Raw genomic sequence first — 27,749 nt, 5'->3', positions numbered from 1 at the left:
GAGTGACGGGCGGCGCTAAGTGACTCCAGCTTAAATATAGGCTGGGTCACATGCTGCAGTTGGCCAATCACAGCCATGCCAATGGTAGGCATGGCTGTGATGGCCTTTTGGGGCAAGTAGTATGACACTTGTTGATTGGCTGCTTTGCATCCTTTCAAAAAGCGCCATAAAAATCGCCGAACACCGAACCCGAACTTTTACGTAAATGTTCGGGTTCGGGTCCCGAAAAACCTAAAGTTTGGTACGAACTCTAATCGTTCGCGGTTCGCCGAACGGGAGAACATATGGCGATGTCTGCCGGCGCCATATTATTTTACATTGTGAAGAACTTAGACCCATGACACATCCATCAGGTGGTACAGGACAGCCAATTGAGACATTTCAGCACATGGACATACCCCATGCCTTATAAATAAATCCAATCTGGCCGCCATTTTACATTCAGTGTTTTGCCAGTGTGGAGAGAGGTCGCTGTGTGGAGCAGGGACAGACTGTTAGGGACACCAAACGCTAGCTAATAGGGCCACAAATATCATTTTAAGGACTGGTATAGGTGTGCTATCGATAGGTGTGACATACTGAGGGGTGTAATATACTTATAATATACTTTTTAACATAGAAAGTATATTATAGTGCATTTGTATTGTGCAGCAGTTGTGTGCGGTTCTGCTGCGATTCTGCCGCTACACAATTTCTTCTGGTGTGATATACCAGTTGCCTCCCAAAAAAACTGATTGAAGCAGGGGTGTTATATACCAATAATATACTTTCTATATAGTGCATTTGGGTAATGCAGCATTTGTTTGCGGTTCTGCTGCGTTACCTCAGCTACACAGAGTGACAAACAATATTGGAACAAATAATTTCAACTGGTGTGATATACCAGTTGCCCCCCCAAAAAAGTGATTGAGGCAGGGGTGTGATATACCTTCTTCCACAAATACTGCTCTTCTATAGGGTCTTTTGTTGCAAGGTAATTTTGAAAATGACAGACAGAGGAAGAGGGAGGCCATTCCGCAGGGGTGGTAGGGGTCCCAGAAAATAACTAATTGAAGTAGGGGTGTGATATACGGATGTAGCAGGGTTAACACACATGTTTTATGAGACATGTTATCTAAACTAAATGCAACTAAATGTGTTAAGCAATTGCTTTTCAATGGCGCATTTGGGTAGTGCAGCATCTGTTTACGGTACTGCTGCGTTATCGCATCTACACAGAGTGACAAACGCTATTGGAATAAAAAATTTCAACTAATGTGATATACCAGTTGCCCCCCCAAAAAAACTGATTGAAGCAGGTGTGTGATATACCAATAATATACTTTCTATACTGTATAGTGCAGTTGGGTAGTGCAGCATTTGTTTCCGGTTCTACTGCATTACCACAGCTACACAAAATGACAAACGCTATTGGAACAAATAATTTCAACTGGTGTGATATACCAGTTGCCCCCCCCCCCCCCACAAAAAAAGTGATTGAGGCAGAAGTGTTATATACTAATAATATACTTTCTATATAGTCCATTTGGGTAGTGCAGCATTTGTTTGCGGTTCTGCTGTGTTTCCGCAGCTACACAGAGTGACAAACGCTCTTGGAACAAATAATTTCAACTGGTGCAATATACCAGTTGCCCCCCCAAAAAAAAAAATGATTGAAGCAGGGGTGTTATATAACAATAATATACTTTCTATATAGTGCATTTGGGTAGTGGAGCATTTGTTTGCGGTTCTCCTGCGTTACCGCAGCTACACAGAGTGACAAATGCTATTGGAACAAATAATTTCTACTGGTGTGATATACCAGTTGCCCCCCAAAAAAACTGATTAAAGCAGGTGTGTGATATACCAATAATATACTTTCTATATAGTGCATTTGGGTAGTGCAGCATTTGTTTGCGGTTCTGCTGCAATACTGCAGCTATTTAGAGGGGCAAACACTCTTGGAACAATTAATTTCAACTGGTGTGATATACCAGTTGCCCCCCAAAGAAATTGATTGAGACAGGTGTGTGATATACCTTCTTCCACAAATACTGCTCTTTTATAAGGACTTTGTCACAAGGTCATTTTGAAAATGACAGGCAGAGAAAGAGGCAGGCCATTCCGCAGGGATGGTAGGGGTCGGGCAGGTGCACCAGGTCGGAGCCTAAGTGGGAAGTTGCAGAAGGTGCGTGCGATTACGTCAAAGGACACACCAATGTTGGTTGAGCGGATCACTCAGCCTTCCGCTTCTGCACCCTCCTGATCCTCTCTATCTGCAACCTTTTCACTCTCTGCTGTGTGCACCCCCAAAGACACCACCACCACCACCATTACCATATCCTTTCAGCTTGAATCAGAGGAATTATTTTCCCATCCATTCCAAGAACTTGCCGATGTGTAGCCATTCTTGGCATTGGATCAGAAAGAGAAGGTATCAATGGTCGCCACCCAGCAGTCTGATGACAGTACCCAGATCAGCCCAAGGAGGGTGGTCCCCGCTGTTGCTGTCTACTTCAAGATCTCTAATGTCAGTGGTGCTGAAGGTGACGATGATGAAGTGTCGATGGACGTAACGTGGATGCCCACAAGAGAGGAAGAGGAGGGGAGTTCAGAGGGAGAGATGGAGCAGCAGATAGGTAGGAGAAGGAGGAGAAGCAGGCAGAACTTACAGTGCACAGGAGGCAAAAATCAGCCTGCTAATGTATCTGGAACAAGCCATCCACCATGCACGGTCACATCTTGTGCTACCAGGATGCCGGCACATGGCTCCACAGTGTGGCCTTTTTTAACGTGTCCTCTGCTGACAATGTCATAGTGTTGCCATCTACAGCCTGTGCTGTCAACGCATAAGTCGCGGTAAGCTCAACATTCACCTAAGGACGACCGCCTTAATAAGGCGCCTGGCCTCCCATCACCGAGCCCAGTGGGAGCAACACCGTCAGAACCCGCAAAGCCACACTCCCGGTGCCCCACGTCCTGCTTCTTCTCCTCTCTCCTCCCATTTGTCCTCCACCATCCACCATGTCATTGTCGCGTTCATCTGGCAAAAGGAAGGCTTCCGTGGCCCAAATGTTTGAGTGTAAAAAGATGATGACGCCGAATAACCCTCTTGCCCAACGGCTGACTTCCGGCTTGTTGGAACTACTAGCCCACCAACTACTGCCACATAAACTGGTGGACTCAGAGGCCTTTAGAAAATTTGTGGCCATTGGCGTACCGCAATGGAAGTTTACTGGAAGGAATTATTTCTCCCAGAAGGGCATCCTGGAGCTTTATAGCCACGTTCAGCAGCAAGTAAATGTATCTCTGGCACACAGTGTCTGTGCCAAGATACATCTGACCACAGACACGTGGTCTAGCAAACACAGGCAGGGAAGGTACATAACTTTTACTGCCCACTGAGTGAATTTTCTGACTGCCGTCAAGCATGCAAACCGTGGCACCTGTGTGGATTTGGTATTACCACCACGGAGTGCATGCAGGCCTGCCTCTTCTTCTCTTCCTCCTACTCCATCCTCCATCTCCTCTTTGGCTGACTCCTCCTTTTCCACTGATACCACTTCCACTGCGCGTCTCTGAACCTACTGTATGCGACGTGCCAGGTGAGACGTTGCCATGCTGTGCTGTGTCTGTTTTGCCTGGAAGCCAAGAGCCACAGCGGTCCTGCACTCCTTTCAGCTATGCGGTCACAGGCCGATCAGTGGCTAACCCTGCTCAATTTGACAGTTGGTAAAGTGGTGTGCAACAACGGTGCCAATCTGCTAAGCGCGTTGAAACAGGACAAAATGACACACAAGCCGTGCATGGCACACGTCCTGGTCTTAGTTGTGCAGCAATTTGTTGCCAAATACCCCAGGGTCCAGGATGTCTTGCGGCAGGCCAGGAAAATCTCTGGCCATTTTAGAAGATCTTACACGGCCATGGCTCGCCTTGCTGACGTTCAGCAGCGACACTACCTGCCCAACAGACGTCTGATTTATGACTGCCCAATGCGCTGGAACTCCACTTTGTACGGTACATGCTTGATAGCTTTCTCCAGCAGAAAAATGCAGTTAACGACTACCTGTACGAACTCTGCGGCAGGACAGGTTCTGTGGTGCTTGTGGGTGCTCATGCATGATGCATGCAGATTTCTGCTGCCATTTGATGAGATCACCAAACTGGTCAGTCGCAGCCAGGGCGCTATCAGTGATATCGTACCTTGCGCCTTCTTTTTGGAGCGTGCATTGCGTTGTGTCATTTATCAAGCCGTCGATGAGCAGGCTCAGGAAGATGAGGAAGTCGCAATGCTGGATGAATTCCCAGCGGGTGCTACTCTGTCTGAGGCAAGTCAACATAAGTCTGAAGAGGGTTCAAAGGAGGTTAGTGTCGGGGCGGAGGAGGAGCAAGAAGAGCATGCTTTAAACTTTTCTGGGACCCCTGATGTTGTCTGTGGCTGGGGGTAGGATACCGAGGACAACATTATCCTGGACGATGAGCAGGAGCCAGGCCACTCAACCGCTTACAGTTTAGTACAAATGGGGGCCTTCATGCTCCAGTGTTTGAAGAGGGACCCCTGTATAAAAAGCATAAAGGGCAAGGACCAGTACTGGTTGGAAATGTACTTAGACCCCCGGTACAAACACAAAATGGTTGACATGATACCAGCATCACAGAGGTCTGTCAGAATGCAGCACTTTCAGGCCTTGCTTTGAGAAATGCTGCATTCTGCTTTTGCGGCCTCTGGCAGAGAAATTTCCAATCACAGAGAAACAGTAACGGGTACCAATCCAACAGCATGCATGCAAGAAGTGGGCAGTTTGAAGATGTGTTGGTCAATTCAGATATGAGATCATTCTTGCAGCCAACCCATCGAAAGCCGCCCTCCGGATCCAGCCTCAGGGAATGCCTAGACCGACAGGTGTCAGACTACATCGGGTTAACGGCCGATGTGGATGCTCTGAGAAGTGAGGAACCCCTGGACTACTGGGTGTGAAGACTTGACCTGTGGCCAGAGCTGGCACAATTTGCCATGCAACTCTTGGCTTGCCTATCGTCCAGTGTCCTGTCTGAAAGGACATTCAGCGCAGCAGGGGGAATCGGGAACGATAAGTGCACTCACCTAGCTCACAACAGTGTGGACTACCTCACATTTCTAAAAATGAATGAGGCATGGATCTCGGAGGAATTCAACACCTGTGAAGACCATGTTTTATTGAATTTCCTCATGACAGCCCACAAATATCCGCCACCACCCAGAACAAATAATGGTCCCTGTCTTAGGTAAATACAGCTGCATAAAAGGTCTTTTATGTCCGGTGAATGCCTAATGTTTTGGGCCTCAGTGGAATTTAACACCTATGACAACCACATGTTTCAACTATTATCATAAGTTTCTTTTTCAAGAGGGGGTATTTTGTTAGCCATATTTTTTATCCAATTTTATATTTTTAGTTATTTTAAACATATGTACTTGACCTGTATTTGTAATGGCCTTCATTAAAATTGATATCCATTGACCATCTAATAGACCTCCAGCCACATAATCACGTGATATTTTCTGTACGATAAATACATAATTTTTGGGGCCTATAGTCCACTGGCCTGCTGTAAAATTAATATCCAATGACCGTGTAATCTACCTCCAGCCACATACTTACTTGCTCTTTTCTGTCTGCTGAATGCATAATTTTTAGGGCCTATAGTCAACTGGCCTGCTGTAAAATTGATATCCAATAAGCGTATAATCTACCTCCAGCCACATACTTACTTGCTCTTTTCTGTCTGCTGAATGCATAATTTTTAGGGCCTATAGTCAACTGGCCTGCTGTAAAATTGATATCCAATGAGCGTATAATCTACCTCCAGCCACATACTAACTTGTTCTTTTCTGTATGGTGAATGCATAATTATTGGGGCCTGAAGTCCACTGGCCTGCTGTAAAATTGATGCCCAATGACCATGTAATCTACCTCCAGCCACATACTTGTTCTTTTCTGTACGGTGAATGCAAATTTTTTGGGCCTGTAGTCCACTGGCCTGCTGTAAAATTGATATCCAGTGACCGTGTAATCTACCTCCAGCCACATACTTACTTGTTCTTTTCTGTACGGTGAATGCATAATTTTATGGGCCTGTAGTCCACTGGCCTGCTGTATAATTGATATCCAATGACCGTGTAATCTACCTCCAGCCACATACTACTTGTTCTATTCTGTACGCTGAATACATAATTGTTGGGGCCTATAGTACACTTGCCTGCTGTAAAATTGATATCCAATGACCATGCCATCTACCTACAGCCACATACTTACTTGTTCTTTTCTGTACGGTGAATGCATAATTTTTGGGGCCTGTAGTCCACTGGCCTGCTGTACAATTCATATCCAATGACCATGTAATCTACCTCCAGCCGCATACTTACTTGTTCTTTTCTGGACGGTGAATGCATAATTTTTGGGGCCTGTAGTCCACTGGCCTGCTGTACAATTGATATCTAATGACCGTGTAATCTACCTCCAGCCACATACTTACTTGTTCTTTTCTGTGTGGTGAATAAATAATTGTTGGGGCCTCGGAGGAATTCAACACCAGTGACGACCACGTGTTATTGATTTTCAACTATTATCATTATTTATTTTTTTTAAGAGGTGGGATTTCGTTAGCCATGTTTTTAATCCAATTTTATATTTTTAGTAATTTTAAAAATATGTATTTGACCTGTATTTGTACTGACTGGCCTGCAGTAAAATTGATATCCATTTTCCGTGTAATATACCTCCGGCCACATAATCACTTGATCTTTTCTTTCCGGTGAATGCCTAATATTTGGGTCCTGTAGTCCAGTGGCCTACAGTAAAAATTTTATCCATTGACCACATAATGTATGTACCTCGAGCCTCATAATCAGAATTTCTTTTATGTCAGATGAATGCCTAATTTTTAAGGCCTGTAGTCCACTGGTCTGCTGTAAAATTGATATCCAATGACCATGTAATCTACCTCCAGCCACATACTTACTTGTTCTTTTCTGTACGATGATCGCATCATTTTTGGGGCCTGTAGTCCACTAGCCTGCTGTAAAATTGATATCCAATGACCATGTAATCTACCTCCAGCCACATATTTACTTGTTCTTTTCTGTACGGTGAATGCATAATTTTTGGGGCCTGTAGTCCACTGGTCTGCTGTACAATTGATATCCAATGACCGTGTAATCTACCTCTAGCCACATACTTACTTGTTCTTTTCTGTGCGGTGAATGCAAATTTTTTGGGCCTGTAGTCCACTGGCCTGCTGTAAAATCTATATCCAATGACCGTGTAATCTACCTCCAGCCACATAATAACTTGATCTTTTCTTTCCGGTGAATTCCTAATATTTGGGTCCTGTAGTCCAGTGGCCTGTAAAATTTCCAGTAAAATTGTATCCATTGACCACATAATGTACGTGCCTCAAGCCTCATAATCAGAATTTCTTTTATGTCAGGTGAATGCCTAATTTTTAAGGCCCGAACTCCCGTTGCCTAAAATAAAAATTATCTAGGCTTCGACAGGGCACATTTCAGAGAATTTCCCTTTAAGATGCATAAAAATGTCCCCTGATTAAGATACATATTTTTTGTTGGAATGCAGGTTTTCTTTGCAGATTTACAGTGCTGGAGATGTGGCACTTCAGCGAGTCGTGCACTCCTGATTACCCTGTCTGCCCCATAGGCTGATTTTAATTAGTCTCAGTATAAAGCTGTGGCCTGCTCTCACTACATTCTTGGGAAGCTGTCTGGCAGAAGGAAAGGTATGGAGTGGGCTCAGAATGCATGTTGGTACCTGCATCCCTTGTAAGTAATGGAGGCCATTATGGCACCAAAAATGGTAAAAGGCAGAGTGGACCCCGCTTGCATGTGGATCCAACACTTCCTGAACTTTATGGCGGCCATTATGTCGCATAGCGGGTAGTATTTAGTGTTAGGACCCATCTTACAGAGATCGCCTTGACGTTTTTTCAGACGGGCTCAAATGGTTTTGTACAAAATGCATTTGCCAAGCATCTCACTTTATAAATAAGCGTAGCATTAGCACTATAATATTTTTTGTGACTATGGCATTATTGTACTTTATCTGGTATGCAGGGTACTGTTGCATTGTCTTTTTTTTCTCTATGTTTTTAGCCATGGGAGCGTACTCCTGTGCATTGGGATGTGCTGACTAACCCCCTTTTCTTTAAGGATTCATATGGGGTCATTTATCAAACTGGTGTAAAGTAGAAATGGCTTAGTTGCCTATAGCAACCAATCAGATTCCACTTTTCAGATATTACAGCTCCTTTGGAAAATGAAAGGTGGAAGCTAATTGGTTGCTATGGGCAACTAAGCTGGTTCTACTTTACACCAGTTTGATAAATGACTAGTGTTGAGTGAGCATGCTCGGCCAAACAGCAGTTCGCATCGAGCATCGCTATGCTCTGCACATTGCAGTGTTCGGCCGAATACTGTGTATGCTCGAGCACAATAAAAATCAATGGAAGACCCGAGCATTAAACCAAGCACCCCCTGCTCTGAAGAAGAGAGGATGCCTGGTGCACATTAAAAGGTTAGAAATTAATAGAAACACCACCAAAATGGTTTTAAAACAACATGCTAAGGATGTCTGGATGCATCTTGGACTCCTATTACCTATGGCATACTATCACAAAATGGCTATATGCCAAAAGCCAGGCATATGCAAGTCAACAATTTATCCATGAGACAGATACAGTCAGCATACCTTGCAATGGCAGCCTTGTGCACTATGAGACATTCAAAACCAGCTCTCATCTGACTGAGAGCCAGTAAGCCTCAAAGTTGATTCGTAACTGTTGGATCGCTTGGGTGGACCTGTGCACCTAGATCATTATCATTAGGGTGACAAAAAGTTTTCTTATTATCCTAACATAATATTCAATAAACTTTCTATATAGTTGTCACGGAAGGTGTACAGCAAACAAGAAGACACAAAAGGAAGATCCGACTGACTGGATCCAAAACTAAAGAGCAAAAGGGGGAGCCCTGCAACAGACCTGACTCTCTCCCTAACTGCTCAGCCTATGCAAAATTCTCAATGGTAGAAGATCGCATATCCTCGTACCTCGACTGTATAACACCTGAACACCCTATAATAGTGAGGGGACACGACCACCGGCTCCCTACACTTGATCCGGAGGGAGTCAGGGTCACCTGGGATCCAGCAAACAGGAAAATACAAATGAATGAACAAAACTTATCTGTAGAAGACTCAGTAGTAGCATCCAGCATGCATACACTCCAGGAAGTTGTATAAATCGCAAAGTGATGCAGTATGGGAAGGGATTTAAAGGGATGCAATCAGTGCAACTACATGACAGCTGAGAGAGGCTAACGAGATGAGAAAATGAAAGCAAAACAAAAGGAACCTCAAGGAGGAGGTTCTGAAGGACATCTGAGAGCTTCTCAGATGTCTGGTGGTGACAATAGTTTTGTCATGCAAACTCCTTTGAATAATCGTTGGCATATTCAAATTAGCTGAATCTGCTTGTTTTTCAGCTGAAAAAACCATTTGCATGAATAATTTGCAATAAAATTTCACTTTTAGAATATTTGCGATCAACACTACTCATGAACAGTGCCATTTATTGGATTCATAGTCTTATGAAAAGACTATGAATCCAATAGATGGTGCTGTTCATGACTCATGAACAGCGCTATCTATTGATTTCATAGTCTTTTTTTATACATTTTATTAGGCTTTGATATAACTTGCACATTTACATTTAAAGGTACATATTGGATCAAATTACAGGTCATATTCCTTTTTTGCAGATATGTGCACTGAAAACAAAGATAAAACACATATAAACAGTGCAATAATCCTTTCCCAAAACATTTCCCCCCCCCCTCCTAACCCTCCCCTCTTCTATAGAGGTGATGTGGTTTCAAGTTTTATTTTTTATTATAGGTATTCCTGGAGGTGTACAGTGTCTCATTTCGGAGTTCATGTGGATTTATTGTCGAGTAGTCTCATAGGTAATAGGAGTCAAAGTTGCACCCAGATGTCCTCCCCATGCTGTTTCCAAACAATTTTGGTGGTGTTTCTATCAATTTCTATAAACCAGACATCCTCTACGCCTCAGAGCAGGGGGTGCCTGGTTTAATGTTTGGGTTCTCCCATTGACTTCTATTGTGCTCGGTAGAGCACACGAGCACTTAGGTGCTCGATCAACACTTTAAATGACCCCAATAATGTCAACATAAAATATACAAATGTAGTACTCACTTTAGGTACTGTGACTCAATATAAATGTTTACAGCAGACACAAAAGATGAATTAGGCACAGAGACTATTAAAGGGAACCTGTCACATTGAACATGGTGTTTGAGCTGCAGGGTATACAGTAGGAGGAGTTGAGCAAATTTATATAAAATTTTTATGGGAAAGACTGTAAATTCTTAAAAAATGTATACATTTAAATTCCTGCTTATTCTGAACTTTGAAGTCAAGAAGGAGGTGCTATCAGTGATTGACAGTCTTCCCTCTATGACTGTGTATACAGAGATAGCTGTCATTACTGATAGGACCGCATCCTTGGATTCAAAGCTCAGAATGAGCAGAAATTTAAATTAATGAAGTAAAACTAATACTGAATCTTTTCCCACAAAACTATGAGGGTCATTTATTAAGAACAGCGTTTTAGACACCAGTCTTAATAAGCCTCTATGCTGGCAGTGGATCTGCCAGTTATGACAAAGTAAATAGCAATCCGGCCAGCAATCGATCCTCAGCGCACGCTGCAGAGGGAAGGAGCAGACTCCATGTATGCAGTAAAAAGATCCCACAGCTGTCTTGTATTGAAGAATATCTGCTTTATTTCACATTTGGTAAGTCACATCCAATAAACCAGGACTTGTTTTGGCAATCTGCCTTTCTCATCAGGTACATAATGGAGTATAATCATTTGATTTATAGGTGAGTGTTTAAGTCACATGTCAGTGACATCAGATGCCCCAGCTGGGCGGTTATTAACCTTAATTAACAACAGAGCAACAACAAATAGCAAAATGTGTATATATACAACATTATCAAAAGGAAACAATATACCGTATTTTTCGCCATATAAGACGCACCTGCCCATAAGACGCACCTAGGTTTTTGAGGAGGAAAATAAGAATAAAAATATTTTGAACCAAAAGGTGTGCTTTTGGTGGGTTTTAAACTAATGGTGATCTGTGGAAGACACTATTATAGGGGATCTGTGGATGACACTGTTATGAAGGGGATGTGTGGAAGACACACTGTTATAGGGGATCTGTGGATGACACTGTTATCTTGTGACTGAGGATAACATATTCATGTCCTCGATCGTGTGGTATGGGAGGTTCATAGATGACATTGTGATGATCTGGAACTCCACAGACCAGAGTTTTTTTTTAATGCATCGACTATATGAATAAGAACAATATGAATCTTAGATTTGCATATAATTTGTCCCTAGAAGACATTCCTTTTTTGGACATTAAGCTATAAAATAAGGCGGACAAGGTAGTTAGCAGGAATTATAGAAAAGACACAAGCAGTAACACCCTGCTTTTAGCCTCATCATGCCATCCAAAACATATAATAAAAGGCATTCCCTATGGTGAGACTATTAGAATCCAGCAAAATTGCTCAGAAGATTCAATGTTTGAGTCAGAATGAATAGCTCTGTTTGAGAGATTGAGGTTGAGAGTATACAGTGATCGTATTTTGAAGCAGGCAGAAGAGAAAGTAAAAATTGTGGATAAAGACTAAGAGATGAAGAGTACGAAAGGTGAGGACAACAAACAAAATAAACAAAAACAACTGAAGGATGTCACCTCCTACAGTCACCAGTTTCAGGATATACAAGGTATTATCAGGAAATATCTATCAATTTTACAGCTTGTGACAAATTTTAGAGCAAGGCTTTCAAGTGGTAAGCACTAAGCAGACAAGCACCTACTTTGTACTCCTCTTTGTCCTCTAGCTTGTTCATGGAAAAGTCGGATACTGGCAAACCCACGTGGTTGAATATTGTGGGCAGTCACAAATGTGGCCATTGTATTTGTAAATTTTGTCAATATATTACAGTGGGTAAAACATTTGAATCCAGTGTAACCAAGGAGGTTTTTAAGATTAGATTGTACATCAATTGTAACACTAATAATGTCATTTATTTGGCTACTTGCAAAGCCTGCAGAATTCAATATGTGGGATGTACCTCAAATAGTCTGAAAGAGAGAATAAGAAAGCACTTGTTAGATGTCTACATCAGAATGACCTGACAAGCCTGAGTGTCATTGGTATAGAAGGGGTATTTAAATCTGCACGAGGAGGAGACATAAATAGGTTGCTGAATAGAGAATCCTTTTAGATTTTTACACTGAACACGAGAAATCCGAAGGGCAGTGGCGTGCCTAGGGTGTTTGGCCAAAAGTGAAGTAAGAGCCGGTGTTATATGTGTCAGCAGCAGTTATTGCTAATTGACACCTTGAGATTTAGCATGGCTGTCATAGCTGATCCGGGACGGCTCTTACTGGGAATATTCAAAGTGCTGGGTCGGTGACTACTCCCTATGTTCCAGGCCGGGTTTTGCCAGGCATAAAAACCAGCCAGCACTGCCAGGTGTGGTGGATTTACCTCCCTCTGACAATGGAGCTCAGGAGTCTGTGTGCTGTTAACCTCCTCAGGACCGCCATACGCAGGATTGCGTCTTTGCGGCGGTCCTGTTGTTCTGGGTGGACGCGCCGGTGCGTCCTCTCGCGAGACGCGAGATTTCGTGCATTGCCGGCCCGCGCATGCGCATCGCGGGCCGGCAAAAGTTAAAGAAGTATTTCGTCACCAGCCTGCCAGCCACGATCATTGGCTGGCAGGCTGGCGATTTTCAAAAAATCAAATCAGAAGCCAGATAACAGATCATATTAGTAAATATGATCTGTTATATGGCTTCTCTGCTTCTCTGCTGGTCCTTTTCGTCGGTTGGATCCAGCAGAGAAGCAGAGATCACTGTGAGTACCCACCAACACTACACCTTAGCCCCTGATCACCTTCCATCACCCCCATCATCCTAATTAACCCCTTGATCGCCCCCTGTCAATCACTTAGTGAAAGACAAAAAGTGATCAGTGTAAACTGTCACTTTTTTTTTTCACTGGTATTGACTGTTAGGTTTTAGGGATAGTTTAGGCTCCTTGGTTAGGTAGTTAGCGTCAGTTAGCGCCCAGCCCACCGCACCGCAGTCACTTTTATTCGCTGTTTAGCGTATCGCTAATCAGCATTTGTACTTTTATAGTATCTGTAAGTGATCAAAACTGATCACGGTCAGATCTATAATAGTATTAGTGTCACCTTAGTTCGCCCTCCACTCAAAACGCAGTGTTTGCCCGATCAGGCCTGATCGGTCGCCCACACGTGCGTTCACCCACGCCCGCCCCACCGCAGTGACAAAAAAAAATTTGTTTTTTGATCACTGCACATTCACTTTACACGCACTGCGGCGATAAAAAAATCAGTTTTGATATTTTTTATCAACCGCAGCGGCCTCCGGTACTTCGCTAGCCTCCCCTTTGTAAGACAGGCTTGCTTTTTTTCTTGGGTAGTCTCAGGGAATACCCCTAAATTTAGTAGTCCAAAATGTCAAACAGGGGGTATTCTTCTGAAGAGGCCTACAGGATTCTGACCCAGTCGGATGAGGAGTGGGAACCCTCATCTGACGAATCTAGCGGGTCAGAATATGAACCTGTGGAAAGCAGTGGCTCTCTGACCCAAAGTTCGGACGAGGAGGTGGAGGTCCCTGGCAGCACCAGGCGTACCCGGCCCCGTGTCGCTAGACCACAGGTTATGAAGGATCCGCTTCAAGAGCAGCAGAGTGGGGCTGTTGCTGCCGGATCACGTGGTGAGGCATACACCAGCAGCGCAGCCCTTCCTGGACCTAGTACCAGCACTGCCGTACAACATGGTGACGTGGCGAGCACCAGAAGGGCAGTTGAAGCTGGTACGGTGGCACGTGCACTAGTTACCCCGTCGCAGCCACCGCACAGACAGGCCCGTAGAGCCCCTAGAATGCCTGAGGTGCTGGCAAACCCTGATTGGCAGTCACCAACTTCAGCCGCACCTGTAGTTCCCCCTTTCACCGCCCAGTCTGGAGTTCGGGTTGAGACGGCTCAAATCGGTTCGGCCCTGGGATTTTTTGAGCTGTTCTTGACTGCGGAGCTCTTGGACTTAGTCGTGGCAGAGACAAACCGGTATGCCACACAATTTATATCCGCCAACCCGGGAAGCTCTTATGCCCAGTCTTTCCGGTGGAAACCAGTCCAAGTTTCCAAACTTAAAATTTTTCTGGGCCTTCTCCTCAACATGGGTCTAACTAAAAAGCATGAATTGCGGTCATATTGGTCCACGAACCCGATTCATCACATGCCCATGTTCTCTGCTGCTATGTCCAGGACACGATTTGAGACCATCCTGCGTTTCCTGCACTTTAGCGACAACACCACCTCCCGTCCCAGAGGCCACCCAGCTTTTGACCGGCTCCACAAAATTCGGCCCCTCATAGACCATTTCAACCAGAAATTTGCAGATTTGTATACCCCCGAGCAAAACATCTGCGTAGACGAGTCCCTAATACATTTTACCGGGCGCCTTGGCTTTAAACAATACATCCCAAGCAAGCGTGCCCGGTATGGGGTCAAATTGTATAAGCTCTGTGAAAGGGCCACAGGCTATACCCACAAATTTCGGATCTATGAGGGAAAAGATCAGACCCTGGAGCCGGTCGGTTGCCCTGACTACCTGGGGAGCAGTGGGAAGACAGTCTGGGACTTGGTGTCACCCTTATTCGGCAAGGGGTACCATCTTTATGTGGACAATTTTTACACAAGTGTGGCCCTCTTTAGGCATTTGTTTCTAGAACGGATTTGCGCCTGTGGCACCGCGCGAACTAGTCGCGTGGGCTTCCCCCAACGGCTTGTAACCACCCGTCTTGCAAGGGGGGAGAGGGCTGCCTTGTGTAACGAAGAACTGCTCGCGGTGAAATGGAGAGACAAGCGTGACGTTTACATGCTCTCCTCCATTCACGCAGACATGACAATCCAAATTGAAAGGGCAACCCGTGTCATTGAAAAGCCCCTCTCAGTCCACGACTATAATGCGCTCATGGGAGGGGTGGACTTCAATGACCAGATGTTGGCTCCCTATTTAGTTTCCCGCAGAACCAGACGCTGGTATAAGAAGGTGTCTGTATATTTAATTCAATTGGCTGCCTATAATAGTTTTGTTCTCTACAGTAAGGCTGGGAGAACAGGATCCTTCCTCAAATTCCAGGAAGAGATCATCGAGAACCTCATTTATCCGGGAGGTTCCGTGGCCCCATCCACCAGTGTAGTTAGCCGTCTACACGAGAGACATTTCCCCAGTGTCGTTGCTGGTACCTCAACCCAACCGCCACCCCAAAAAAAATGTCGTGTCTGTAGCAGGAGTGGAATAAGGCGTGACACCCGCTATTTCTGTCCTGACTGTCCGGACCACCCTGCCCTATGCTATGGTGAGTGTTTCCGGAAGTACCACACACAGGTACACCTAGCATAGGGATCACATCTCACCAGGACAGGCACACAGGGCTATTAGGGCCCTTTCTCTCACAGCTGCTGCAAACCTCTCCTTTCACCTGGGATAAAGTGCATAACGTACTTCGCCACATCTTTGGGCGATTTGCGCTTTGCACATTGTCCCATGGGGAAGGAGAGGTTTGTTCTATAAAAGTAAAAAAAACTAAACAAAAAAAAAATTACCGGTAAGTAAAAAAGTTAAAAAAGTTAAAAAAAAGTTAATATGTTCTGTTCTAAAGTTAATAAAGTTATTGCTTTGCGGCCTGGTTTTTTCTTTTTTGTTTTGTTTTTTTTACCTTCCAGGTGGACCAACCGATCGACCAGCTGCAGCACTGATGTGCATTCGGACAGAAGCATTGCGCTGCTGTCAGATTACACGCAAGTCGGTGTATGCGGCGCTGCAAGACGAGATTTCTCCTCTGCAGTAAAAGATACGTTTGCCGAGGCATATGAGCTGAGGAGGTGGCGGTGTTCATATACTTTGGCAAACACTTTGTATATATAAAAAAAAAAATCCCGGCAATGATTTATTCATCCACATCGATTGATGTGAATGGAGAAATCTGGTTTGCCAGGGCATACGAGCTGAAGTGGGTATGGATGTTGGGCGGAGCTCCTATGTCCTGGCAGACGCCTTTCCCCTCCTTTTTCTTTTTTTGGCAGAGATTTTTTCATCCACATTGATCGATGCGAATGAAGAAATCTGTGCCGTTCATTTTTTTCTTTCAGCCCAGAGGCTGAACGGAAAAAAAAAATCTCATTACCCGTATGCTCAATATAAGGAGAATAGCAGAAACTCCTAATGCTGGGCATACATGTAATGATTGCGGAGACCCTCAAATGCCAGGGCAGTACAAACACCCCACAAATAACACCATTTTGGAAAGAAGACACCCCAAGGTATTCGCTGAGGGGCATATTGAGTCCATGAAAGATTGAAATTTTTGTCCCAAGTTAGCGGAAAGGGAGACTTTGTGAGAACAAAATCAAAAAAATCAATTTCCGCTAACTTGTGCCAAAAATTTTTTTTTCAATGAACTCACCATGCCCCTCATTGAATACCTTGGGGTGTCTTCTTTCCAAAATGGGGTCACATGTGGGGTATTTATACTGCCCTGGCATTTTAGGGGCCCCAAAGCGTGAGAAGAAGTCTGGTATCCAAATGTCTAAAAATGCCCTCCTAAAAGGAATTTGGGCCCCTTTGCCCACCTAGGCTGCAAAAAAGTGTCACACATCTGGTATCTTTGTATTCAGGAGAAGTTGAGGAATGTGTTTTGGGGTGTCTTTTTACATATACCCATGCTGGGTGAGATAAATATCTTGGTCAAATGCCAACTTTGTATAAAAAAATGGGGAAAGTTGTCTTTTGCCAAGATATTTCTCTCACCCAGCATGGGTATATGTAAAATGACACCACAAAACACATTCCCCACCTTCTCCTGAGTACGGAGATACCAGATGTGTGACAATTTTTTGCAGCCTAGGTGGGCAAAGGGGCCCACATTCCAAAGAGCACCTTTCGGATTTCACAGGTCATTTACCTACTTACCACACATTAGGGCCCCTGGAAAATGCCAGGGCAGTATAACTACCCCACAATTGACCCCATTTTGGAAAGAAGACACCCCAAGGTATTCCGTGAGGGGCATGGCAAGTTCCTAGAATTTTTTATTTTTTGTCACAAGTTAGTGGAAAATGATGATTTATTTATTTATTTTTTTCATACAAAGTCTCATATTCCACTAACTTGTGACAAAAAATAAAAACTTCCATGAACTAACTATGCCCATCACCGAATACCTTGGGGTCTCTTCTTTCCAAAATGGGGTCACTTGTGGGGTAGTTATACTGCCCTGGCATTCTAGGGGCCCAAATGTGTGGTAAGGAGTTTGACCTGTGAAATCCGAAAGGTGCTCTTTGGAATATGGGCCCCTTTGCCCACCTAGGCTGCAAAAAAGTGTCACACATCTGGTATCTCCGTACTCAGGAGAAGGTGGGAATGTGTTTTGGGGTGTCATTTTACATATACCCATGCTGGGTGAGAGAAATATCTTGGCAAAAGACAACTTTTCCCATTTTTTTATACAAAGTTGGCATTTGACCAAGATATTTATCTCACCCAGCATGGGTATATGTAAAAAGACACCCCAAAACACATTCCTCAACTTCTCCTTAGTACGGAGATACCAGATGTGTGACACTTTTTTGCAGCCTAGGTGGGCAAAGGGGCCCATATTCCAAAGAGCACCTTTCGGATTTCACAGGTCATTTTTTACTGAATTTGATTTCAAACTCCTTACCACACATTTGGGCCCCTAGAATGCCAGGGCAGTATAACTACCCCACAAGTGACCCCATTTCGGAAAGAAGAGACCCCAAGGTATTCGCTGATGGGCATAGTGAGTTCATGGAAGTTTTTATTTTTTGTCACAAGTTAGTGGAATATGAGACTTTGTATGAAAAAATAAATAAAAATAAAAAAAATCATCATTTTCCACTAACTTGTGACAAAAAATAAAAAATTCTAGGAACTCGCCATGCCCCTCACGGAATACCTTGGGGTGTCTTCTTTCCAAAATGGGGTCACTTGTGGGGTAGTTATACTGCCCTGGCATTCTAGGGGCCCAAATGCGTGGTAAGGAGTTTGAAATCAAATTCTGTAAAAAATGACCTGTGAAATCCGAAAGGTGCTCTTTGGAATATGGGCCCCTTTGCCCACCTAGGCTGCAAAAAAGTGTCACACATCTGGTATCTCCGTACTCAGGAGAAGGTGGGGAATGTGTTTTGGGGTGTCATTTTATATATACCCATGCTGGGTGAGAGAAATATCTTGGCAAAAGACAACTTTTCCCATTTTTTTATACAAAGTTGGCATTTGACCAAGTTATTTATCTCACCCAGCATGGGTATATGTAAAAAGACACCCCAAAACACATTCCTCAACTTCTCCTGAATACAGAGATACCAGATGTGTGACACTTTTTTGCAGCCTAGGTGGGCAAAGGGGCCCATATTCCAAAGAGCACCTTTCGGATTTCACAGGTCATTTTTTACTGAATTTGATTTCAAACTCCTTACCACACATTTGGGCCCCTAGAATGCCAGGGCAGTATAACTACCCCACAAGTGACCCCATTTTGGAAAGAAGAGACCCCAAGGTATTCGCTGATGGGCATAGTGAGTTCATGGAAGGTTTTATTTTTTGTCACAAGTTAGTGGAATATGAGACTTTGTATGAAAAAAAAAAAATCATAATTTTCCACTAACTTGTGACAAAAAATAAAAAATTCTAGGAACTCGCCATGCCCCTCACGAAATACCTTGGGGTGTCTTCTTTCCAAAATGGGGTCAATTGAGGGGTAGTTATACTGCCCTGGCATTCTAGGGGCCCAAATGTGTGGTAAGGAGTTTGAAATCAAATTCTGTAAAAAATGACCTGTGAAATCCGAAAGGTGCTCTTTGGAATATGGGCCCGTTTGCCCACCTAGGCTGCAAAAAAGTGTCACACATCTGGTATCTCTGTATTCAGGAGAAGTTGAGGAATGTGTTTTGCGGTGTCTTTTTACATATACCCATGCTGGGTGAGATAAATATCTTGGTCAAATGCCAACTTTGTATAAAAAAATGGGAAAAGTTGTCTTTTGCCAAGATATTTCTCTCACCCAGCATGGGTATATATAAAATGACACCCCAAAACACATTCCCCACCTTCTCCTGAGTACGGAGATACCAGATGTGTGACACTTTTTTGCAGCCTAGGTGGGCAAAGGGGTCCATTTTACAAAGAGCACCTTTCAGATTTCACAGGTCATTTTTTACAGAATTTGATTTCAAACTCCTTACCACACATTTGGGCCCCTAGAATGCCAGGGCAGTATAACTACCCCACAAGTGACCCCATTTTGGAAAGAAGAGACCCCAAGGTATTCGCTGATGGGCATAGTGAGTTCATAGAACTTTTTATTTTTTGTCACAAGTTAGTGGAATATGAGACTTTGTAAGAAAAGAAAAAAAAAAAGAAAAAATCATCATTTTCCGCTAACTTGTGACAAAAAATAAAAAGTTTTATGAACTCACTATGCCCATTAGCGAATACCTTAGGGTGTGTACTTTCCGAAATGGGGTCATTTGTGGGGTGTTTGTACTGTCTGGGCATTGTAGAACCTCAGGAAACATGACAGGTGCTCAGAAAGTCAGAGCTGCTTCAAAAAGCGGAAATTCACATTTTTGTACCATAGCTTGTAAACGCTATAACTTTTACCCAAACCATTTTTTTTTTACCCAAACATTTTTTTTTTATCAAAGACATGTAGAACAATAAATTTAGAGAAAAATTTATATATGGATCTCGTTTTTTCTGCAAAATTTGACAACTGAAAGTGAAAAATGTCATTTTTTTGCAAAAAAATCGTTAAATTTCGATTAATAACAAAAAAAGTAAAAATGTCAGCAGCAATGAAATACCACCAAATGAAAGCTCTATTAGTGAGAAGAAAAGGAGGTAAAATTCATTTGGGTGGTAAGTTGCATGACCGAGCAATAAATGGTGAAAGTAGTGTAGGTCAGAAGTGTAAAAAGTGGCCTGGTCTTTCAGGGTGTTTAAGCACTGGGGGCTGAGGTGGTTAATAAGGGCTGTGCTGGGATTTGAGATTTGAGCCAGGCTGGAGGACTAAGGCCCCTCTAAAGGCGAACAGGCCGCCTATGGACTTGATGTGGCTGAACTGCTAACAGGGTGTGAATTAATACCCTGGAGAAAAGGTAACTTTTATTGTTTATGGATTTTCCTTGTGTGTGAACAAACACCAAGCCACCTGCATTTTATGATACACCTTATCTGTATTTTGTTATACACCAATGTGTGAATAAACACCGTTGTTTGATTTAAGAACTGTGTACTTTGCCTCTATACTGCATCTGCTAGTCCTAACTACAAGAGCGAATCCCCACAATTGGTGGAGGATGCAGGCAAGCGCAGTGAGACTGGGGTGAACGTTGATATATTTTTGGGCTTGCATTTTTGGGCACAGTTGTATGTCGTACCTCAAACCAGCTGTATTTCAACCCGTGCCCCACGACAAAATGGAGGCTGTTGTGAAGGCCCTCATGGAGGCTAATTTGTAGCAGCAAGAGTCCAACCTGCACCAACGGGAGGCTAATAAGCAGCAGCAAGAGACCAACCAGTTGCTGCTACAACACGTGATGGCTTTGCAGACAGCAGGAGCAACCCCAAGCATCGACGATGCCCGGAAAGCATTCCGTGCAGCGATCCCTAAGATGACACCCGCAGACGACATAGAAACCTACCTGATGTACAAGAAAGTGGCCATCAGGGAGAAGCTACCCCGAGACCAATGGGCTGAGGTTGTCGCTCCATTACTGGCATCCGATTCCCAGCGGGTGTATTTAGACTTGCCAGACGATCAAGCGGCCGACTACCAAAAAGTTAAGGATGATATTTTGGCAAGACTGGGGGTGAATGTCTTGGTCTGGGCCCAGCGGGTACATCAGTGGGGCTTTAAGCCGGCTGAGCCCACGAGACCCCAGTATTATGACTTACTCCACCTTTTGAAAAAGTGTCTACAGCCTGATGTGCTGAGTCCCACGGCTATGCTGGATAGACTATTGGCTGACATATTCTGGAGGGTGCTGCCACCCCCTCTCCAGCACTGGATCAGCCAGGTATCTCTTGGAAATGCCTTGGAAATGGTAGACCTGGTGGAACGCTATGAGGCCACCAAGAATCTCAAGGGGTGTTCTTTTGGGAGGAGGGCAGGCAAACTCCAGAACTCCCCACCTGTCACCGCCAGCTCTCTGAGAAGGTCTGGCAGACGTTCTTCTGTACCTCTTGCATGATGTTCTTTGTTTTCGTTTCACTTTGTCTTCTCCTTTCCTTCTCCCAGCTGTCACCTATTCACACTAATTGCCTCCCTTTATATTCCCTCCCATACTGCCTCACTTTGCGGTTTATATTACTTCCTGGATTGAAGTGATCACTGCTGGAGACTTATGTTACTGCTTGTTCAGATAAGTCCTTTTTTGTATTGTGTTTACTTGCTGGCTTGATTCTAGGTGACCCTGACACCCTCCGTATTAAGTGCAGGGACCCGGTGGTCATATCTCCTCACTATTATAGGGTTTTCAGGTGTCACACAGTCTAGGTACGAGGGCATGCAATCGTCTACCTCTGAGACCTTTGTATCAGCTTAGCAGTCAGGGTGAGCTCTTAGTGTTTTCCAGGGGTCACCTTTATGCTCCTTAGTTTGGGATCAAGCCAGTCAGATGTTTATCCATAACTTGCAGCTATCTGCAATATCATCCGTGACACCACCCCAGGCCCACCGGTTAGAGCCAATGAAATCCCTTCAGGAGGTTCCCCCTATGGGCCGGACCCAGTTAATCTGCTGGCGGTGTCAGGAACTTGGTCACACAAGGGCTGAGTGTCCTCATCGGGTTGAGCCAATGGACACTAATTTTGGTTACTGACAATCGCTATAAGCTAGGAAACTGTGTGCCATAGGTACCCCGAAGGCTCTAGACCACTTGTGCCAGGTGTAAGTGGAAGACACTCAAGTGGAGGTGCTGCTGGTCTCAGGGAGCTTGGTGATACTGGTAAGGGCTACCCTGGTGCGGTCCGCTGAGTATACTGGCCGGAAAGTTTGGGTGTTGTGCATTCATGTAAACTTGAAAGACTACCCCAATGCGCTGGTGTCTCTAACCACGGTGGCAAGCAGGTGAACCCACGAAGTGGCAGTCGCCACAAATCTCCACTATAAACTCATAATAGGGAGAGTCTTTCCAGGTTTCCCTGTCCTATGTCTGGTTGTGAGAGTTAAGGATACCCCTGAGACAGGAATAAGCCCAGGAGATTGGCCTTGTTCAGGGGGAAGGCTAGAACCCTGGGAACCTGAGGCCAAAGAATCAGCAGTAGGGGTGACCGCCACTTCGGTGGAAGAGGGGGAGAAAACCCCATGTAGGGTAATGGTGGGAGATGTGGAGTAGTTGCCACCGAGTCCTGGGTTGGCAGACCTCAAGATCTCTGGGGAGAATTTCGGTATAGCCCAATTCCGAGACTCAACCCTATCTCGGGCCTGGGAGATTGTGGTAATACTTGATGGTGTACCCCAACAACTTAGGGCCGAGTTGATGTTTCCCCGTTTTATGGTCCACCAGAATATGCTATATCGGGTAAACCAGCCCGCGGGGTGAACCTGTTGAACAGTTGGTGGTGCCCGGGGCCCACCGAAATTCTCCCCGGAGATCTTGAGGTCGGCCAACCCAGGACCCGGTGGCAACTAGTTAGCCCACCAAAATGTCTTCGGGGGTCATTTGGGACTGCAGAAGACACAGGGACAGATACTACAACGGTTTTACTGGCCCAGTGTCTTTTATAGAGGTGGATGACTTTTGTAAGTCTTGCCCGACCTGCCAAACCACTAGCCCCCAGCACCTGTTCCACAGTCCCTTAGTGTCCCTCCCGATTATCGAGGTACCATTTCAGAGAATCACTATGGATCTCATAGGCCCAGTACCGAAGTCCGCTAGGGGACACCAACACATCTTGGTCGTCCTGGACTACGGCACTCGGTACCCGGAGGCAGTGCCACTGCAACATACAGTATAGACCAAAAGTTTGGACACACCTTCCCATTCAAAGAGTTTTCTTTATTTTCATGACTATGAAAATTGTAGATTCACACTGAAGGCATCAAAACTATGAATTAACACATGTGGAATTATATGCATAACAAACAAGTGTGAAACAAGTGAAAATATGTCATATTCTAGGTTCTTCAAAGTAGCCACCTTTTGCTTTGATTACTGCTTTGCACACTCTTGGCATTCTCTTGATGAGCTTCAAGAGGTAGTCCCCTGAAATGGTTTTCACTTCACAGGTGTGCCCTGTCAGGTTTAATAAGTGGGATTTTTTGCCTTATAAATGGGGTTGGGACCATCAGTGGCGTTGAGGAGAAGTCAGGTGGATACACAGCTGATAGTCCTACTGAATAGACTGTTAGAATTTGTATTATTGCAAGAAAAAAGCAGCTAAGTAAAGAAAAACGAGTGGCCATCATTACTTTAAGAAATGAAGGTCAGTCAGTCAGCCGAAAAATTGGGAAAACTTTGAAAGTAAGGGCTATTTGACCATGAAGGAGAGTGATGGGGTGCTGCGCCAGATGACCTGGCCTCCACAGTCACCGGACCTGAACCCAATCGAGATGGTTTGGGGTGAGCTGGACCGCAGAGTAAAGGCAAAAGGGCCAACAAGTGCTAAGCATCTCTGGGAACTCCTTCAAGACTGTTGGAAGACCATTTCAGGGGACTACCTCTTGAAGCTCATCAAGAGAATGCCAAGAGTGTGCAAAGCAGTAATCAAAGCAAAAGGTGGCTACTTTGAAGAATCTAGAATATGACATATTTTCAGTTGTTTCACATTTGTTTGTTATGTATATAATTCCACATGTGTTAATTCATAGTTTTGATGCCTTCATAGTCATGAAAATAAAGAAAACTCTTTGAATGAGAAGGTGTGTCCAAACCTTTGGTCTGTACTGTACATCGGCCAAACTCATAGCAAAAGAGGTAATGGAGATGTTTTCCCAAGTTGGGATACCCAAAGAGCTTCTGACTGACCAGAGGACTCCTTTTATGTCCAAGGTCATGCGGAAGCTCTGTAAGTTGCTGAATATCAAACAGATAAGGACATATGTCTATCACCCGCAAACTGACGGCCTAGTAGAAAGGTTTAATCAAACGTTAAAAACTATGTTAAAACGAGTAGTAGCTAAGGATGGAAAGGACTGGGGACCTCCTTCTGCCCTATCTTATTTTCACAGTGCGAGAAGTGCCCCAGGCCTCTATTGGGTTCTCGCCCTTCGAACTACTACATGGCAGACATCCACGTGGTCTGTTGGACATAGCCAAAGAGGCGTGGGAGCAACAACTTACACCATATAAAAGTGTTGTTGAATATGTCACCCAGATGCAGGAACATCTGGAAACCGTGTTGCCGCTAGTAAGCGAACATATGGAGGCAGCTCAGTGAGCTCACAGTCGGGTGTATAATCGTCAGGCTTCGGTCCGGATCTTTAACACTGGAGATCGGATTTTGTTTCTGGTACCGACAGTTGCAAGTTACTGGCTAGGTGGCAGGGACCCTACGAGGTACTCGAAAAGGCTGGAGAAGTAAACTACAAGGTACACCAGCCTGGGCGGCGGAAGCCAGAGCAGGTACAGTATACCATGTGAATTTACTCAAACCGTGGAAGGATAGGGAGACCAGTACTGATGATAGCCGATTTTTCTAGTGGAAAAGCGGTTGCCACAATGAAGATTGGTGACAGCCTCTCCTCTAAACAGACTCAGGAAGCCAAGGAGTTTGTAAGCAGGAACACGGATGTGTTCTCAGACCTCCCTGGATGCATTTCCATAATCCAGCATGACATTGTCACTGAGCCTTAGTCCAAAATCCATTTGAAATCATACCGGGTACCCAAGGCTCGTCAACATGCCATCTTCGAGGAAGTACAACTAATGCTGCAACTAGACGTCATCGAGGAGTCTAGAAGTGAGTGGGCCAGCCCTATAGTACTGATACCCAAACCGAATGGGATGTTGCAGTTTTGTAACGATTTTCAAAAATTTAACGAAGTATCTAAGTTTGACACGTATCCCATGCCCCGGGTAGACGAGCTGTTTGAGAGAATTCGACAAGCCCGGTATTTTTCTGTTTTGGACCTCACCAAAGGGTACTGGCAGGTACCTTTAATGGAGGCTGCCAAAGAGAAAACAGCCTTCATCACACTAGAGGGGCTGTACCAGTATAAGGTGTTACCCTTTGGTCTGCATGGCGCCCCACCACTTTCCAAAAGGCTAATGGACATTGTGCTGCGACCACATCGTCGGTACGCTTCGGCTTACCTGGACGATATTTTCATCCACAGTACCGACTGGGAGAGTCATCTGCCCAAAGGGCAGGCTGTAGTAGACCCCCTTGGACTAACCGCTAACCCCAAAAAATTTACGGTAGGGTTAGAGGAGACAAAATACCTGGGGTATGGCATTGGGTGAAGAGTGATCAAACCTCAAGTAAACAAAATAGAGGCAATTCTGAATTGCATTCTGAATGGATAAGGATCCGCTCAGAATGCATCAGTTTGGCTCCGTTCCGCCTCCATTCCGCTCTGGAGGCGGACACCAAAACGCATCTTGCAGCGTTTTGGTGTCCGCCTGGCCGTGCGGAGCCAAACGGATCTGTCCTGAATTACAATGCAAGTCAATCGGGATGGATCCGTTTGACGTTGACACAATATGGTGCAATTGCAAACGGATCCGTCCCCCATTGACTTTCAATGTAAAGTCAGGAGTCCCTATTAATATACCATCGGATCAGAGTTTTCTCCAATCCGATGGTATATTTTGACTTGAAGCATCCCCATCACCATGGGAACGCCTCTATGTTAGAATATACAATCGGATTTGAGTTAGATCGTGAAAACTCAGATCCAACAGTATGATCTAACACAGAGGCGTTCCCATAGTGATGGGGGCGCTTCAAGTTAGAATATACTAAGAACTGTGTACATAACTGCCCCCCCTCCCCAGTATTAAATTCATTGGTGGCCAGGGACTCCGATCGGAACTCTTCGCTGCCACCAATGATGGGGGGGGGGATTTTAATTAGGGGGGGAGAGGGGAGGCCGCACTGGCCACCAATGAATTTAATACTGGGGAGGGAGGGGGGGGCCGCACTGGCCACCAATTAATTTAAAACTGGGGAGGGAGGGGGGTCTGGCCCCCTGCTGCCTGGCAGCACCTGATCTCTTACAGGAGGCTATGATATGCACAATTAACCCCTCAGGTGCGGCACCTGAGGGGTTAATTGCGCGGATCACAGCCCCCTGTAAGAGATCGGGTGCTGCCAGGCAGCAGGGGGCAGTTATGTACACAGTTCTTAGTATGTTCTAACTTGAAGCGTCCCCATCACCATGGGAATGCCTCTGTGTTAGAATATACTGTCGGATCTGAGTTTTCACGATGTGAAAACTCAGATCTGAAAAAGCTGTTATGCAGACGGATCCGTTCTGAACTGATGCAAGCGTTTGCATTATAGGTGCGGATCCGTCTGTGCAGATACCAGACGGATCCGCACCGAACACAAGTGTGAAAGTAGCCTAACAGGGTGTGAATTAACACCCAGGAGACTTTTATTGTTTATGGACTTTCCTTGTGTGTAAACAAACACCAAGCCACCTGTGTTATGTGAGACAACTTATCTTCATTTTGTTATACACCAATGTGTGAATAAACACTGTTGTTTGTTTCAAGAACTGTGTACTTTGCCTCTATACTGCATCCGCTAGTCCTAACTACTAGAGTGAAGCCCCACACCCTTCACAGTAGTTATGCCCGCATTGTGCCCTCTCACAGTAGTTATGCCCTCTCTGTGCCCCTTTCACAATAAAAATGCCCGATGTGCCCCTTCACAGTAATAATGCCCATTGTGCCCCTTCACAATAATAATGCCCATTGTGCCCCTTCACAGTAATAATGCCCACTGTTCTAGTAATGCCCTCTGTGCCCCCTCCATAGTAGAAATCCCCATTGTGCCCCCTTCACAGTAATGATGCCCACTATGCTTGCTAGTAATGCCCTCTGTGCCCCCTTCATAGTAAAAATCCCCATAAAAATCCCCATAGTAAAAATCCCCAATCGACCGTATCGATTTTTCAGTATTTTGCGGTCCGCAAAAAACGGATCCGCAAACAATAAGGATGACGTTCGTGTGCATTCCGTTTTTTGCGGAACAGCTGGCCCCTAATAGAACAGTTCTATCCTTGTCCGTTATGCAGATAATAATAGGACATGTTCTATCTTTGAATGGAAAAACGGAAATACGGAAACGGAAGGCATACGGAGTACCTTCTGTGTTTTTTTTTTTTGCGGATCCATTGAAATGAATAGTTCCATATACGGTCCGTATATGGAACGCAAAAAAACTGAATGTAGGCAGAAAAAAAAACGTTTGTGTGCCCCCTTCAAAGTAATAATGCCCACTGTGCCCCTTCACAGTAATAATGCCCACTGTGCCTTCTTCATTGTAGTAATGCCCTCTGGCTCTGTGCCCCCTCCATAGCATAAATGCCCATTGTGCCCAATT

This window comes from Bufo bufo, chromosome 2, assembly GCF_905171765.1.
Source record: "Bufo bufo chromosome 2, aBufBuf1.1, whole genome shotgun sequence".
In the NCBI taxonomy this organism is placed as follows: Eukaryota; Metazoa; Chordata; class Amphibia; order Anura; family Bufonidae; genus Bufo; species Bufo bufo.
The sequence above is the reverse complement of the archived record's forward strand: the minus strand, read 5'-3'. Positions refer to the sequence as shown.